General features: G+C 45.0%; 1 pseudogene across 1 annotated transcript in view; it reads left to right on the top strand.

Moving 5' to 3' along the window:
* LOC309601960 (SH2 domain-containing adapter protein B-like) overlaps positions 1–9,766 on the top strand; it is a 29,458-nt pseudogene extending 19,692 nt beyond the window's left edge. The window contains exon 5 of the transcript in view: positions 9,579–9,766. The product of the transcript in view is annotated as an SH2 domain-containing adapter protein B-like (transcript). The remainder of the gene's footprint in view (positions 1–9,578) is intronic.
* The last annotated feature ends 4,324 nt before the right edge of the window (positions 9,767–14,090 follow it).

Below are 14,090 nucleotides of genomic sequence, written 5' to 3'. Positions count from 1 at the left end.
TTCAACTTGGTGTCCACCAAGGCCCCCAGGTCCTTTTCTGCAAAGCTGCTTTCCAGCTAGGTGGCCCCCAGCATATATTGGTGCGTGGGGTTGTTCCTCCCCAGGTGCAGGACTTGGCACTTCCCATTGTTGAACTGTATGAGGTTCCTGTCAGCCCATTTCTCTAGCCTGTCGAGGTCCCTCTGGATGGCAGCACAAACCTCTGGTGTATCAGCCACTCCTCACAGTTTTGTGTCAGCAAACTTGCTGATGGTACACCCTGCCCCCTCATCTAGATCCTTAATGAAGATCTTGAACAGGACTGGACCCAGTATTGACCCCTGGGGTACACTTGCTAGTGATTGGCCTCCAACTAGACTTTGTTCCACTGATCACTACCCTCTGGGCCTGTCCATTCAGTCATTTTTCAGTCCACCTCTCTGTCTGCTCATCAACAGCTTCTCTGTGAGGATCTTACGGGAGACAGTGTCAAAGGCCTTCCTGAAGTTCAGGTAGAGAATGTCCACTGCTCTCCCCTCATCTGAGATGCTGAAAGAGCTGGGACTCTTCAGCCTGGAGAAGATAAGGCTCATGGGGAGCCTAATTATCATTAACGTGTATAAATACCTGATGGGCGGGAATGAAGATGACAGAGCCAGGCTCTTTTCAGTGGTGTCCAGTGACAGGACAAGAGGCAATGGGCACAAATTGAAACACAGCAAGTTCTGTTGTGGTGTCTCCATAGCATCATAAAATCATAGAATGGTCTGGGGAAGAAGGGACCTTTAAAGATCGTCTAGTGAAACCTCCCTTCCATGGGCAGGGACATCTTTCACTACATCAGGTTGCTCAAAGCCCCATCCAACCTGACCTTGAACATTTCCAGGGATGAAGTGCTGGTGGCCCCAGAGCTGCACGCAGTACTCCAGGTGGGGTCTCACCAGAGCAGAGCAGAGGGGGAAAATCACCTCCCTCGGCCTGCTGGCCATGCTTCTTTTGATGCAGCCCAGGATACGATTGGTTTTCTGGGCTGCAAGCGCACATTGGTGGCTCATGTCCAATTTTTTGTCAACCAGTATCCTCAAGTCCTTCTCTGCAGGGCTGCTCTCAATCCATTCATCCCCCAGTCTGTATTGATATTGGGGATTGCTCCAAAACTAGGTGCAGGACCTTGTACTTGGCCTTGTTGAACCTCATGAGGTTCCCATGGACCCACTCCTCAAGCCTGTCAAGGTCCCTCTGGATGGCATCCCTTCCCTCTAGTGAATCAACTGCACCACTCAGCTTGGTGTCATCTGAAAACTTGCTGAGGATGTACTCAGTCCCATTGTCTATGATGTCATTGATGAAGATATTAAACAGTAGTGGTCCCAGTACTTGTTACTGGTTTCCATTTGGATATTGAGCCATTGACTGTAACTCTTTGGATGCGGCCATCCAGCCAATTCCTTATCCATCTTTAGAGATAATCAAAACCCAACTGGACATGGCCCTGAGTAGCTGATTCTAGGTGGCCTTGCTTGGGTAGGGAGATTGGTTTAGATGATCTCCAGAGATCACTTACAGCTGAGCCCTGGACTTTGAGACAGTAAAATGGCTTTAGCTTGCATGAGGAATTTGCACTTGACATGTTTGTTGTCTGGCTCCAGTTCCAAAAATGATAAGAGATGTTGACAAATTTTAGCAAATCTAGTGGTGGGGGCTGGAGCACATGACATACAAGGAGAAACTGAGGGAGGGGGATCTGGTTGCAATCATCCACTACCTAAAGGAGGGTTATAGGGAAGACAGAGCCAGACTCCTCTCAGAGGTGCAGTTAAAGGACAATCGGCAATGGGCACAAGTTGCAGCAAAGGCACATTTAAATGGGACATAAAGAAAAGGTTTTTCCCCCTGAGAGTGGTGTAGCCCTGGGACAGGTGTCTGGAGGGATGGTGGGATCTCCATCCCTGGAGATGGCCAAAATGTGACTGCACATGGCTCTGAGCAATCTGATCTAGCTTTGGGGTTAGCTCTGCTTTCAGACCTCCAGAGGTGCTTTCCAATCTAAAGCCTTATAGGCTTCTATAAATCTTAATTATCGTAGTAGAGAACAGTGTGACAATGATTATTCAGTAGCTCTTTAAAATTCTCTCAGTGGACATACAACATTTTGCTATCACAATAGTAAAATGCATTTCTTTCTCTTCTGAGGGGTGATATGTCCCATGGAGGGTTACAAACAAGTTGTGCAGACTGTTCATTCACTGAAACAGATGAGATGACTGCCACTTTCAGACAACTCTTGTTCTTCCTGAAATCTTATCTGATTTTTATCTTTGTGTCACAGTCTAAACATATAATTGCCTCTGCATTCACTGTTTACTTGCTATTTGTTTATACTATTTTTGCCACAGAGGATCTGTAACACTTAACTACACAAACATTTGTCATGACCCTTGAGAAGCTACACTGTAGTCCTAAGTGATTTCCTGCTTCTGATAATTTATTGAAGTCCAGATTGTTGTTAGTTAACTGTTTCAGTTGGGGCCCCTTCCCTCCTGAGGGTATTTGCAGTGGTATTGGTCAGGCCTGGAGTAGTGTCCTTTGTTCTTCATTTCCTGGCTCAATTTCAAGTTTATGGAAATGTGGTTATTTTAGATGAAGATTGTTCCATGAGTCAGCTAAATAATTGCAAAGCACAAGTAAAAACAGGAGTGTATTTTGCTCCTCTGCACTGTAAGCCAGATAATTCCTCAGCACTCATAGTCTTTAGGGGAGTGAACGGAATTGAGTTTGAAGATACTTCTCACCCATGGAGAGATATCTTCTGAGTTCCTGATCATGCAAGCTCATAAGCTAGCATATAGTTTTCCTTGAATGACAGAGGAGACCAATGTTAAGGGATATTAAGAGCAGCTGCCTTCCCCAGCTGCTCCAGCCCAGGACCCTCCTGCCCGGCCACTGGAGCCCAGCCTGGTGCCCCAGGGACCCGGGGTCTCTGCCCAGGCTGAGGGGCATGGCTGCCGCTTTCCCAGTTGCAGGTTCAACCAGTAGCGAAGCTGACCACATGTCCCAGAGAAAGAGCGAGAGACGCACACACAGAGACACACACACACAGAGGACACTGACATGGGTGATCACACAGGCTGCCACAGACAAGGCGCTGCCATTAGCAACACCCACGTGCAGGACCTACATCACACACAAGCACAGACAGCCATGTCCTCTCCTCCTCTTGGGCTGGCAGACACAGGTCACTAGTGCAGGCGCACACATGACACTCTCGGGGTTCACAAGCACATTTGCAGATCCCCCAAGTACCAGCATGGCCCCACTGTCAGTCCGGCACCCCTACCCAGATCCCAAGCCCTTTTACCCACCCCACAGATCCCCTACTCACCAGCTGGTCCAGCTTGATGCCCGCTGCAAACATGCAGCACTCACACACTCGTCCCACAGGCACCCCATACTCACGGGTCATGCCAAGTATTGTGTCTGTATAATCATCTGTGCACAATGTTCAAAAACTATTTAGTACAGAAGTTAGTAATTAGGAATTCTTTTGGTTTTTATTTGAAGTTCAGTGAAATGGCTAAAATAAGAAAAGGAAGGAGTATTATTTGTTATTCACTGTTTTTCCTCATTTAACTAAAATCATGGAGAAAGAATTATGGTAATGTTTGAGAGATCAAAGTTGCCTTTTAAAGTTGCATACAAACATTGCATATGACTTAAATTGGCCAGGCCCCATCAGCTCCTATTGCAGACATGTTATGGTCCTGCACTTTTAAGATACAGGCCTTCTTGTTAGTGTTTCTGTATGTGAATTTTGGATTCCTATTAGGTCCTGTCTCTGTTCTTTGAAAACCATGGGCCTAGTGGGTGCTAATATCTCTTGCTGTTTTAAGAAACTGAGCGATCTAAACTCTTAAAAAAAAACAACCCAAAAAGTAATCACCAAGGCTGCTCTCTGATCATATTTGTAAAGTACCTAGGTAACTAAAGCAAAAACTGTTTTACAGCCAATGTGATGACCATAAGTTGTTTTCTTCCTCATTTGCAGAAAAGGATCTGGGGTCCTGGTGGACAAGTTGATCATGAATCAGCAGTGTGCCCTTGTGGCAAAGGTGGCCAACCACATCCTGGGCTGTATTAGCAACAGCGCAGCTGACAGGTCAAGGAAAAATGATTCTTGCCCTCTGTTCAGTACTTGTGAGATTGCATTTAAGTATTGCTTCCAGCTTGAGGTTCCTCAGTAAAAGAAAGAAGTGGACATATTGGAGTGAGCCTGACAAAGGCCACTAGGATGATGAAGGGACTGGAGCATCTCTCATATGAAGAAAGGTTGAGAAAGCTGGGACTGTTTAGTCTAGAGAAAAAGCTCAGGGGGATCTTATCAATGTGTATAAATACCTGAAGAGGCGAGGTGTGTAAAAAAGATGGAGCCAGATTCTTCTCAGCGGTTCCCAGTGTCAGGATGAGAGACAATGGGCACAAACTGAAACACAGGAAATTTCAGAGATGATTGAAACATACTTTCTTGAAGAGTAAAGGTGAGCCTGCACTGTAGCAAGGGATGTTAGGGATCTCACTGAATAACCAGATAAAATAACCCTGAGAATGAAGATAATGTTTGAAATAACCCTGCACAGTTTTTCATCTGCATGTGGCCAGTTGCCAGCTGAATCATCTGACAAGTTGCACAAAGATCATTGTTGGGGTTGGCTTTAACACAGCAGCTATGGGCAAGTCAAAACTTGGTGTGTGCTGGTGTAAGCCAGTCAGCATTCAACAGTCAAATGAGCAAGCTTTCACAGAGAGTAGAAGTGGTAAAATAACAATACAGCAAATGCAGGGAGAGGTTGCTCTGAGCTTCATCCATTCACCCCAGAAGTCAATATGCTTTGTTACTGATTTCCACAGTTGCTGGACCGTGTCTGTCAAAAATAGTGATGCAAACTCTCTGAAAAGGAGTGAAGAAGGTGATGCCTCATCATCATGAGTTCATATAGAAAGCTTAGAAATCAGCACTGATGATTGTTTTCCTTTAGAAACTGATTGCACCTGGATTTTTGTAACAGAGCTACTATTGTTGATATGAACGTGGCCCCTCTACCTTCAGTCACATAAATTTTTACATACAAGTGTTTTTAAGTAATTTTATCATGAAAGAAGGTGATTTAACATAACTGTTGCCCCTGCATTCTTCATGAAAAATTCATTGAGCAACTGTACCTCCTACACCTCTTACCTTTTTTTGTATACTAGCTGCAGGCAATATGCCCCAGCATCTACGAAAAATGTATTTTTACATGTATTATTAAATGTCTTGATTATTAAGATCAGATGGTTCTATTATTAGAGTCTATCTCACTAGCAGGATTTCAGAATGCTCTTGATCAAAAATTGCTTTTTGTTATGATAATGAACAATTTCCAGCATAGGTATGAATCACATTATGTGTCATTTTAAAGCTGGTGTGCATTAATTACATGGATTTTCTGCTGGGGAAATCTCTATGATTATGGCATACTCCTCCATCATGTTTTGTCAAGGGAGGAGAAACTGGCTCAAGAACTCTGCTTTTGGGAAATGAGGCTGACAGAGCTGCCTTGTGCAACATCATTGTAGGCCACAGTGGTTTGATGAAATAGTGCAATTGCAGAACTTTTAACACAAGCAAAAACCTTACCTTGACCTTATCTTGCAAATGGTATAGCAACTTAGACTGCTGAACCAGAACGCTGCTCCAAATGGAAAATTGCCTCCAGAATGTTCTCGGCCAATTGAGACTTTCACATAATAACATATAAAGCACAGATATTCTCTGCTGAAGTATTTTCACATTCTCCTGTTCCCTTTTTCATCCAAGCAGTCTCTGCTTTTCCATGCCTGATATGCTGGTTTACATATGGGGAAAAAAATATTATCATTGTGAAACGCACAAATTTATGGAAAGGTGCTGTGTTCAATGCTTCCTGGAGTGAGTAGCTATTCTTCTTCCACTCAGCTTGAGTGTGTTGGTTCCTCAGTCTTTGTGTCAGGCTTGGGGATGGCTATATATATGTACTCAGTTGCAGTCAGTGGGGGAGGGGTTATGGCCTTCTAGGCAGGCAGGTCCCCTGTATCTTGCCCGTGATCATGTCCCTCTTAACTACTAGATCTCTCTACCTATAGCTGCAGGATAGTGTGATCCCTGTTTCATGGTTAGCAAAGGATGGATCCAAACAGCAGAAAGTAAGCTCTCTACCCTGCTGCATGTACTTTGTGGTCTGAGCTGTAAATTACCTAATTTCCCCATCCCTCCTTTGCATCTGTTATGGATATTTCATGGTTCAGCTGGGTTGACAGTTGCCTGGTATCCCATCCACTAAGCATGCATGACCCATCCCAGTCTCTCTTTTCCTCTGGACATGCTTCTGCTAATGCAACTATATTTCCTCTCTTTCCTATCAAACTAGGCTTATTTCTGACTCTCTTGAACCTCATGGATGTTCCCCTGTGATCACCAGCTCTGTTGCAGGTGCTTCTGATATTGAGCTATCTCATGTTCCACCTCAGTTGTATCTTCTCCCCTTCAGCAAGACTGGTGCTTCTTCAGCTTTTACAGTTAGAACTGGTCAAAACTCAGAGTTTCCCTTTTGAATATCTTATCCTTTGTAGGTTTTCAGTTCTTTTTTGTGTCCGGTTTGAAATGGGGATGGATTTAACTTGAAAATCCAGAAACTTAATTTCAGAGGTTTTATTTTTTTTCCCATTTTGCTTTAGCAGGGTTCATTCTTGCAAATGTTTTTTCAACCAAAATTGTTGTTGAAATAGGAGTCATGCTTAGTGGTTTATAAAATACAGAAGTGGAGAAGATTAATAATAGAAACCTAGGACTTTTAGATCAGAAGGGACCTCTGGAGGTGTCTGGTCCAACATCTTGCTCAAAGCAGAGCTAACCCCAAATCAGATTGCTCAGAGCCTTGTCCAGTCAGATTTTGACCATCTCCAAGGATGGAAATCCCACCATCCCTCCAGACACCTGTCCCAGGGTTGCACCACTTACAAGGGGAAGAACCTTTTCTTTATGTCCTATTTGAATGTGCCTTTGCTGCAACTTGTGCCCATTGCTAATTGTCCTTTAACTGCACCTCTGAGAGGAGTCTGGCTCTGTCTTCCCTATAACCCCCTTTAGGTAGTGGATGACTGCAACCAGATCCTCCTTTGCCCACCTCCCTCAGTCTCTCCTTGTATGTCATGTGCTCCAGCCCCCAACCATCTTGGTGGCTTTCCACTGGACTTGCTCCAGTTTGCCAACACTTCTGTTATACTGGGGAGCCCAAAACTGGACACGGTACTCCAGATGTGGTATCACCAATGCCAATTAGAGGGGAGTAGTCAGTTCCCTTAACCTGCTGGCTACTCTTTGTAATACAGCCCAGGATGCTGTTGGCTGCCTTTGCCACAAGGGCACACTGCTGGCTCATATTTAACTTGTCCACCGGATGCTTTTCTGCAGAGCTGCTCCCCAGCCTGTATCAATGCATTGAGATTGTTTCAGCCCAGGTGCAGGATTTTTATTTGTCTTTGTTGAATTCCATGAACTATCTGTCCATAATTGCTGGGTTGTATTATGGTTCATATGACCCTCATGCTTCCATAAGAGGACATATTGCCTGGAAGCTTGGCCTGTTGTGAGCAAGAGGTGATGCTTCCTTCTCTTAAGGGAGCCCCCTCAGCCAAAGTTACCTATTGCAAGGTCAATGTCCTGTGTACTGTCCAATCAAATGTCTTGGGGCAGCTGGTTACTGAAAAGGCAACAACTGTTCTGTCATGAATTCATAGCCCATAGCATTTTGCTTGTGGTATGCACCATTTTCTTACTTGCTATTTTAAAAGTTGTGTATGTCTCTGTTCTTGCTGCCTTAAGCTACAGACCCAAAGACATTTGATGGACTGCTCTGCATTTCTAGCCAAATTCCTTAAATTAACATCCACCTATTTCTGTGATTTCATTATTTTAGCAGATTCAAGCCATTTTCTAGCATGAGTTACATAATTAACTGAAGGAAGGGAATGATGTATCTCCTCATAATAATGTACTTAGATCTGTCACCCTTGGCATAAATGAAACTGTTTAGACATTAATTATATTTAAAAACAGAATCATTCCTGTAAAAAATTGAAATGTAAATCAAAATTCTAATCTTGCAGACTTGTAATTACAGCCCCTGCAGTGATTTCTGCTCATCAGAAAGGGTCACTTATCAAAGAAATGCTCAACACATCTGAAAAATATGAGCTTGCTTGTGTTCTAACTCTTCCAGAGGAAACACTGTGTCTGCTAAATAGAAAAGGGCAGATTTTACATTAGCCACTTTCAACAGAGAGCAATTTATGATTTTGCCACTGCAACCTGCTGTGTCCTCCTCAGCTGGGTTTCCCAACTGTTGCAGATCCTCTCAGGTTGTAACACCTCTATTGTTATTCCTGGGCACACTTCCAAGAGGCATGCTAGCTTGGAGCTAAAAAGTTAGGGAGGGGAACAGTGAGCAAATCATGGAATCTCTCTGGGCCTCATCTTGCATCCTGAAGTGGGAAACTGTCCTCTCTTGCTTTGTCCTGACTAGACCATGAGCTATTAGAATAGCCTATGCAGAGTCTGCTACAGAAAGAAGACTCCAGAGACTTGAGTATCACTATTGCCATTAGACAGGATCAGCTCTACCACCTGCTATGCTACAGTAGGGCTTCTGGCCAAGCAGAGTAAGCACTGTGTTGACCAGGCTACTCTTGGGGAGGTAAGAGGGATTCCTTACTGCCCACAGAAGCAGGCAGAGCAGGTTACCACATCTTTCTTCTCCCTACATAATCCCTTCCTTCAACAAGCCAAAGTATCGTACAGGCAGACCAACTTTGGCATCTCCTGCTAAAAATAGGAAGTCATGGGTTGACTCTTCTTCCTGCAGAGACAATGTGGTCCAACAGCTTTTGTTCAGCAAGGTGCAAGAGAGGAGCATTTCTCTGCTCCATAGAAGTTGCTGTGCGGGTGTTCTTGGGACTGGCCTCATCTGAGGCTCAGGGAAGTTCTGACTATAGACACTGAGTCTCTAGAAACACTGGACCATTCTGGACAGTTGTTGCCAGGGCTGGATGGGTATTGTCTGTCCTGAGGTCTCTCTTGCAATGGTGATGACCTTCTTGTCTCCCCCCAGTGAGCCTTCCAGCCTGCATAAGTCGCTGAGAAGAGAAACTCGGTCAGGCCTCTTAAAGGCCTCAGTCCATGTCCTCAGCTAGTACTGAGGTGGGGACTGGTCAAAGTGGAAGGGGGAAAACTGGGGGTTGTCCTCTCACTAACCACTGGTTTGGCTCCAGTAAGAGGCAGCCCATGATTTGTCCTGCAGGAAAAAGCTGAAATGTCAAAGAGCATAGCTGGTAAAACCAAAATTTAGCTGTAGCTCCCCTTTCCATCAGGTTTTTGGCAGAGGGAAATGCAGGCATGTTCTTGAACTGTGACTAAGCCACATAAAAGCACCTCTTGCATTGTTCTCCTATGTTTCTGTGCAGCACAGAGAAAAGCCTGTTCCAATGCTGTCCTCCTACTTGTATGCACTAACTCTGTTTTCTTGCAGGAGCAGCCAAGGTTTTATGCACATGAAATTGGTGAAATACAAAGAAAAAAACATCCTGGGTCAGAACAGTCCTCCCTTTGACAGCATTCCTGAAGTCATCCACTACTACACCACAAAAAAGCTGCCTATCAATCAAAGGAGCAGAACACTTGTCATTGTTCTATCCAGTGGCTGTGCAAACCCTGTAATGCTGCATTCTCCACCCCTTCCTGTGGATGGCAGGGGAGGGATGCACCAAATTCTTTCCCAGAATTCAGCTCTTGAGCCTGTGATGGAGAGCAGCTGCCTTTCATCTCAAATGTGTGGGTTCTCTGCCAAACCATATACAGGACTTCCTGCGTATGGTATTCATGTTACTCAATGCCGATAGAACTGTGCTTCTATTTTAGAGAAAGAAATACAATTTAAATGCAAGAACAGATACCTTGCCAGGGTTTTTCTGTAAATGAAAAGCATTTCCAAATCAAAAAATCTGCCTCTGACGTTTAACCAAAATCAATAACAGCTTCTCATCAGTAAAGGACCAGTGACATTTGTTCTCTTGCTACCCTGAGAAACACCTCTGAGGGCAGCATAACCCAACATAACACAGGTTGATGCATGTTCTTGGTGGACCTGGGAGGGAGCTGCTTAGCATGCAAGTCTCTGTGGCTCTGTGTGGTCACCCAACTCAGTGCATCTTTTGCGCATGGTTTCTTGGGGTAGTCAAAAAAAAAAATATAGAAGTCCTCTTAGACACATGATCTTAATGAATAATTTTGTGAGAGCAAACTCTTCAATTATTTAAGAAAAGGAAACAATTAAAATAATGGTTTACTATATATTTTTATCCTTTTTGATACAATAATGAACCTCTAAGTATTTCTGTCTTCATTTGAAAATTTCCTTCATAAGATACAGATAGGTAGTTGAGTTTGGTGCAGTGGCACCCCAATGTTTAAGTAGTTGGGAATAAGTTATTTTAATGTGAGGGCTGGTATTTAACATGTGGGTGGTTATAGACCTTCAAAAGGCTTTTGCAGGCAAAATCTTCCTTTGTCCATTTCACCTGAGGTAAATAATAGTCCCACTGAGGTAGCAAAGAGTGTATATCCAGCTCCCTTTCCACCAAGTCATAAATAACTTCTCCAGCTCTCCAGGTGAGAGATACAATATGTAGCACAACAGAAAACTGGCTCCCCCCTGGTGTAAAGGGCATTCTTAGAGCTTAGTGCCCTGACATGCAACCTTCTGGCTAGTGTTTGCTTCTCATTGTGAGCAGAAGTCCCATGCTGTATTTCAATTGCTGGTGGCTGGAAACACTGTAGAAGCTGCTCTATCTCAGTCCTGCCAGCTCAGCATCTACCTGCTTGAGAGATGGAACTGGAAAATCAGTGACCTGGTAGTCCTGACCTTGTGCCACTTCCTGCCTACCTGTCTGTCTAGAGTTATATGTTAATCTATCAAGTGTTGGAGTAGTGAGTTGGTTACTTGCAGTTTATGAAATTTACAGACTGCAATAAAGCTGTGAAAATGTCCGTTATTTACTTCAGCTTTCTTTCCTACTCTTTCCCTTCATGTATGCTTTGAAATAAGTGCAGATTAGAAAAATATAACAGAATAATCATTAGCTTAATGTCTATAAAATAGTGCTTCACTGTAATGTATAATGTGCTAAGAACTTCAAGCATGTCTTTTAACCCTGTGGTCTACCAGATTTGAATTTGCTGTGAATCCTTCTAGTGTGATTTGAACAGGAGCTGGTTGCTTGTGTTTAGGGAGTCTGAAGTCATTCTGTACAGCAACAGCAGCGGGTTAGCTGCCCTTTGTCTCACCAAATGTTAAAATGAAGTTGTGTTGCAGGAAGTTCTTGCTAGTTTCCCAAGAGTAGAGTAGCACAATGGAATTTAAATTACATGATGTACCTCTTCTGGTAAATCCTTTTTCTATGGACTTGCCCTACTCTTACCTTATATTTCCTTAATGTCTTCCTGGTGCTCTGCTTTCTACTCTGACACTGGGAGGCCATGTCACTTGATTCCCAGTGTGATATCCGAATAGGCTATGGATGATTGTAACTTAATGTGTTCCTCCCTCCTTAGAGCAGGAGTGCAGGAAGTGGCTAGAGCCCGTGCAGCTGAAGAATCAGAGAGCAGCAGATGAGATCTGAACACTTGTTTCAGCTGCCCAGCTGTGCTCAGCTGTGTGAGATCCAGCCATTTCTTCATGCCTCCTGGGAACAGGAAGATGCTGTGTGAGGATGAGGGGAAAGATGTGGATGTTGTTTATCTCTACTTTAGTAAGGCTTTCAGTGCTGTCTCCCATAAAATCCACATAGACATGCTGATGAAATATGGACTAGATAGGTGGACAGTGAGGTGGATTGAAAACTGGCTGAACTGCTGGGCTCAGAGGGTAATGATTAGTGGCACAAAGTCTAGTTGGAGGCCAGTCACAAGCAGTGTACCCCAGGGGTCAATACTGGGTCCAGTCCTGTTCAACATCTTCATTAAGGATCTGGATGAGGAGACAGAGGGCATCCTCAGCGACTTTGCTGATGACACAAAACTGGGAGGAGCAACCAGAGGGTGTTGCTGCCATCCAGAGGGTCCTCGACAGGCTGCAGAAATGGGCTGACAGGAACCTCATGCAGTTCAAGAAGGGGAAGTGCCAAGTCCTGCACCTGGGGAGGAACAACCTCATGAACCAATAAATATTGGGGGCCACCTAGCTGGAAAGCAGCTTTGCAGAAAAGGACCTGGGGTTCCTGGTGGACAAGAAGCTGACTATGTCAACAATGAATGCTTGTGGCAAAAAAGGCTAATGGTATCCTGGGCTGCATTAGGAAGAATGTTACCAGCAGGTTAAGAGAGGTGAGTCCATTGGTGCACTGGTAAGGCCACACCTGGAGTCCTGTGTCCAGTTCTGGGCTCCTCAGCACAAGAGAGACATGGGCATACTGGAGAGTGTCCAGCAAAGGGCCACAAGGATGATGAAGGGACTGGAGCATATCTCCTATGAGGAAAGGCTGAGAGCTGGGACTGTTCAGCCTGGAGAAGAGAAGGTTCAGGGGGAGCCTTATTATCATCAATGTGTAAAAATATCTGATGAAAGGGAATGAAGATGACGGACCCAGACTGTTTTCAGTGGTGCCCAGTGACAGGACAAGAGGCAACGGGCACAAACTGAAACACATGAAATTCCATCTGAATGCAAGAAATCGCTTTTTCACTGTGAGGGTGACTGAGCATTGGAACAGGTTCCCTAGAGAAGTTGTGGAGTCTACATCTCTAGAGATAATCAAAACCCAACTGGACATGACCAGAGAAACAACTCTGCAGACAATGAGGTCAATGAAGAAGTAGGGGGAGGAGGTACTCTAGGCACCGGAGCAGAGATTCCCCTGCAGCTCATGGTGAAGACCATGGTGAAGCAAGTTGTCCCCCTGCAGCCCATGGAGGTCCACAGTGAAGCAGATATCCACTCTGCAGCTCGTGGAGGACCACACACCAGAGCAAGTGGATGTGCCCTGAAGGAAGCTGTGATCCCACGGAGAGCCCACGCTGGAGCAGGCTCCTGGCAGGAACTGCGGCCCATGGAGAGGAGCCCATGCAGGAGCAGGTTTTCTGGCAGGATCTCTGCCCCTGCGGGTTCCCACATTGGAGCAGTCCATTCCTGAAGGACTTCACTCTGTGGAGAGGACCCATGCTGGAGCAGTTCATGAAGAATTGCAGCTTGTGGGAGGGACCCCATGCTGGAGCAGGGGAAGAGTGTGAGGAGGAAGGTGTGGCAGAGACAATGTGTGATGAACTGACTGCAACCCCCATTCCCCATCTCCCTGCACTGTGCAGGGGAAGGAGGTAGAGAAGTTGGAAGTGAAGTTGAGCCTGGGAAGAAGGGAGGGGTGGGGGGAAGGTGTTTTTAGATTTGTTCTTCTTTCTCATTATCCTACTCTGTTTAATTGGCAATAAATTAAATTAATTTCCCTAAGTCGAGTCTGTTTTGCCCATGACAGTAATTGGTAAGTGATCTTCCTGTCCTTATCTCGACCCATGAGCTTTTCTTTGTATTTTCTCCTGTTGATGGAGGGGGAGTGATAGAGCGGCTTGGTAGGCACCTAGCATCCAGCCAAGGTCAACCCACCACACACTTCTATGAAAAGATATATAAGAAAGGGAGGAAAACACCAGAGAGAGGAGGAGGGAACAAAACTAGTGAGAAACAGCAGAGGAAACACCAAGTTCAGAGGAGTAGGAGGTGCTCAATGGCGGAGCAGGCACAGCCCTAAAAGAGACTGTGGCCAATGGATGAGCCCACACCGGAGCATAGGAAGAGTGAGACAGAAGGAGTGGCAGAGATAAATGCTATGTCCTAACCGCCACACCACCACCACCACCACCACTCGTGGCCTTGCTGAAGGGACTGAGTGTAACCTGTGGTGGACAACAAGGGTAGAGGAGTCTGGAGTGACGTGACTATGGGAAAGTGGGGAGGAGAGGTGTTTTCCCTAAGTGTTTAAATGTTTGTTTCTTT

This window comes from Platalea leucorodia (assembly GCF_965183815.1).
Source record: "Platalea leucorodia genome assembly, chromosome: W".
In the NCBI taxonomy this organism is placed as follows: domain Eukaryota; kingdom Metazoa; phylum Chordata; class Aves; order Pelecaniformes; family Threskiornithidae; genus Platalea; species Platalea leucorodia.
The sequence above is the reverse complement of the archived record's forward strand: the minus strand, read 5'-3'. Positions and strand labels throughout refer to the sequence as shown.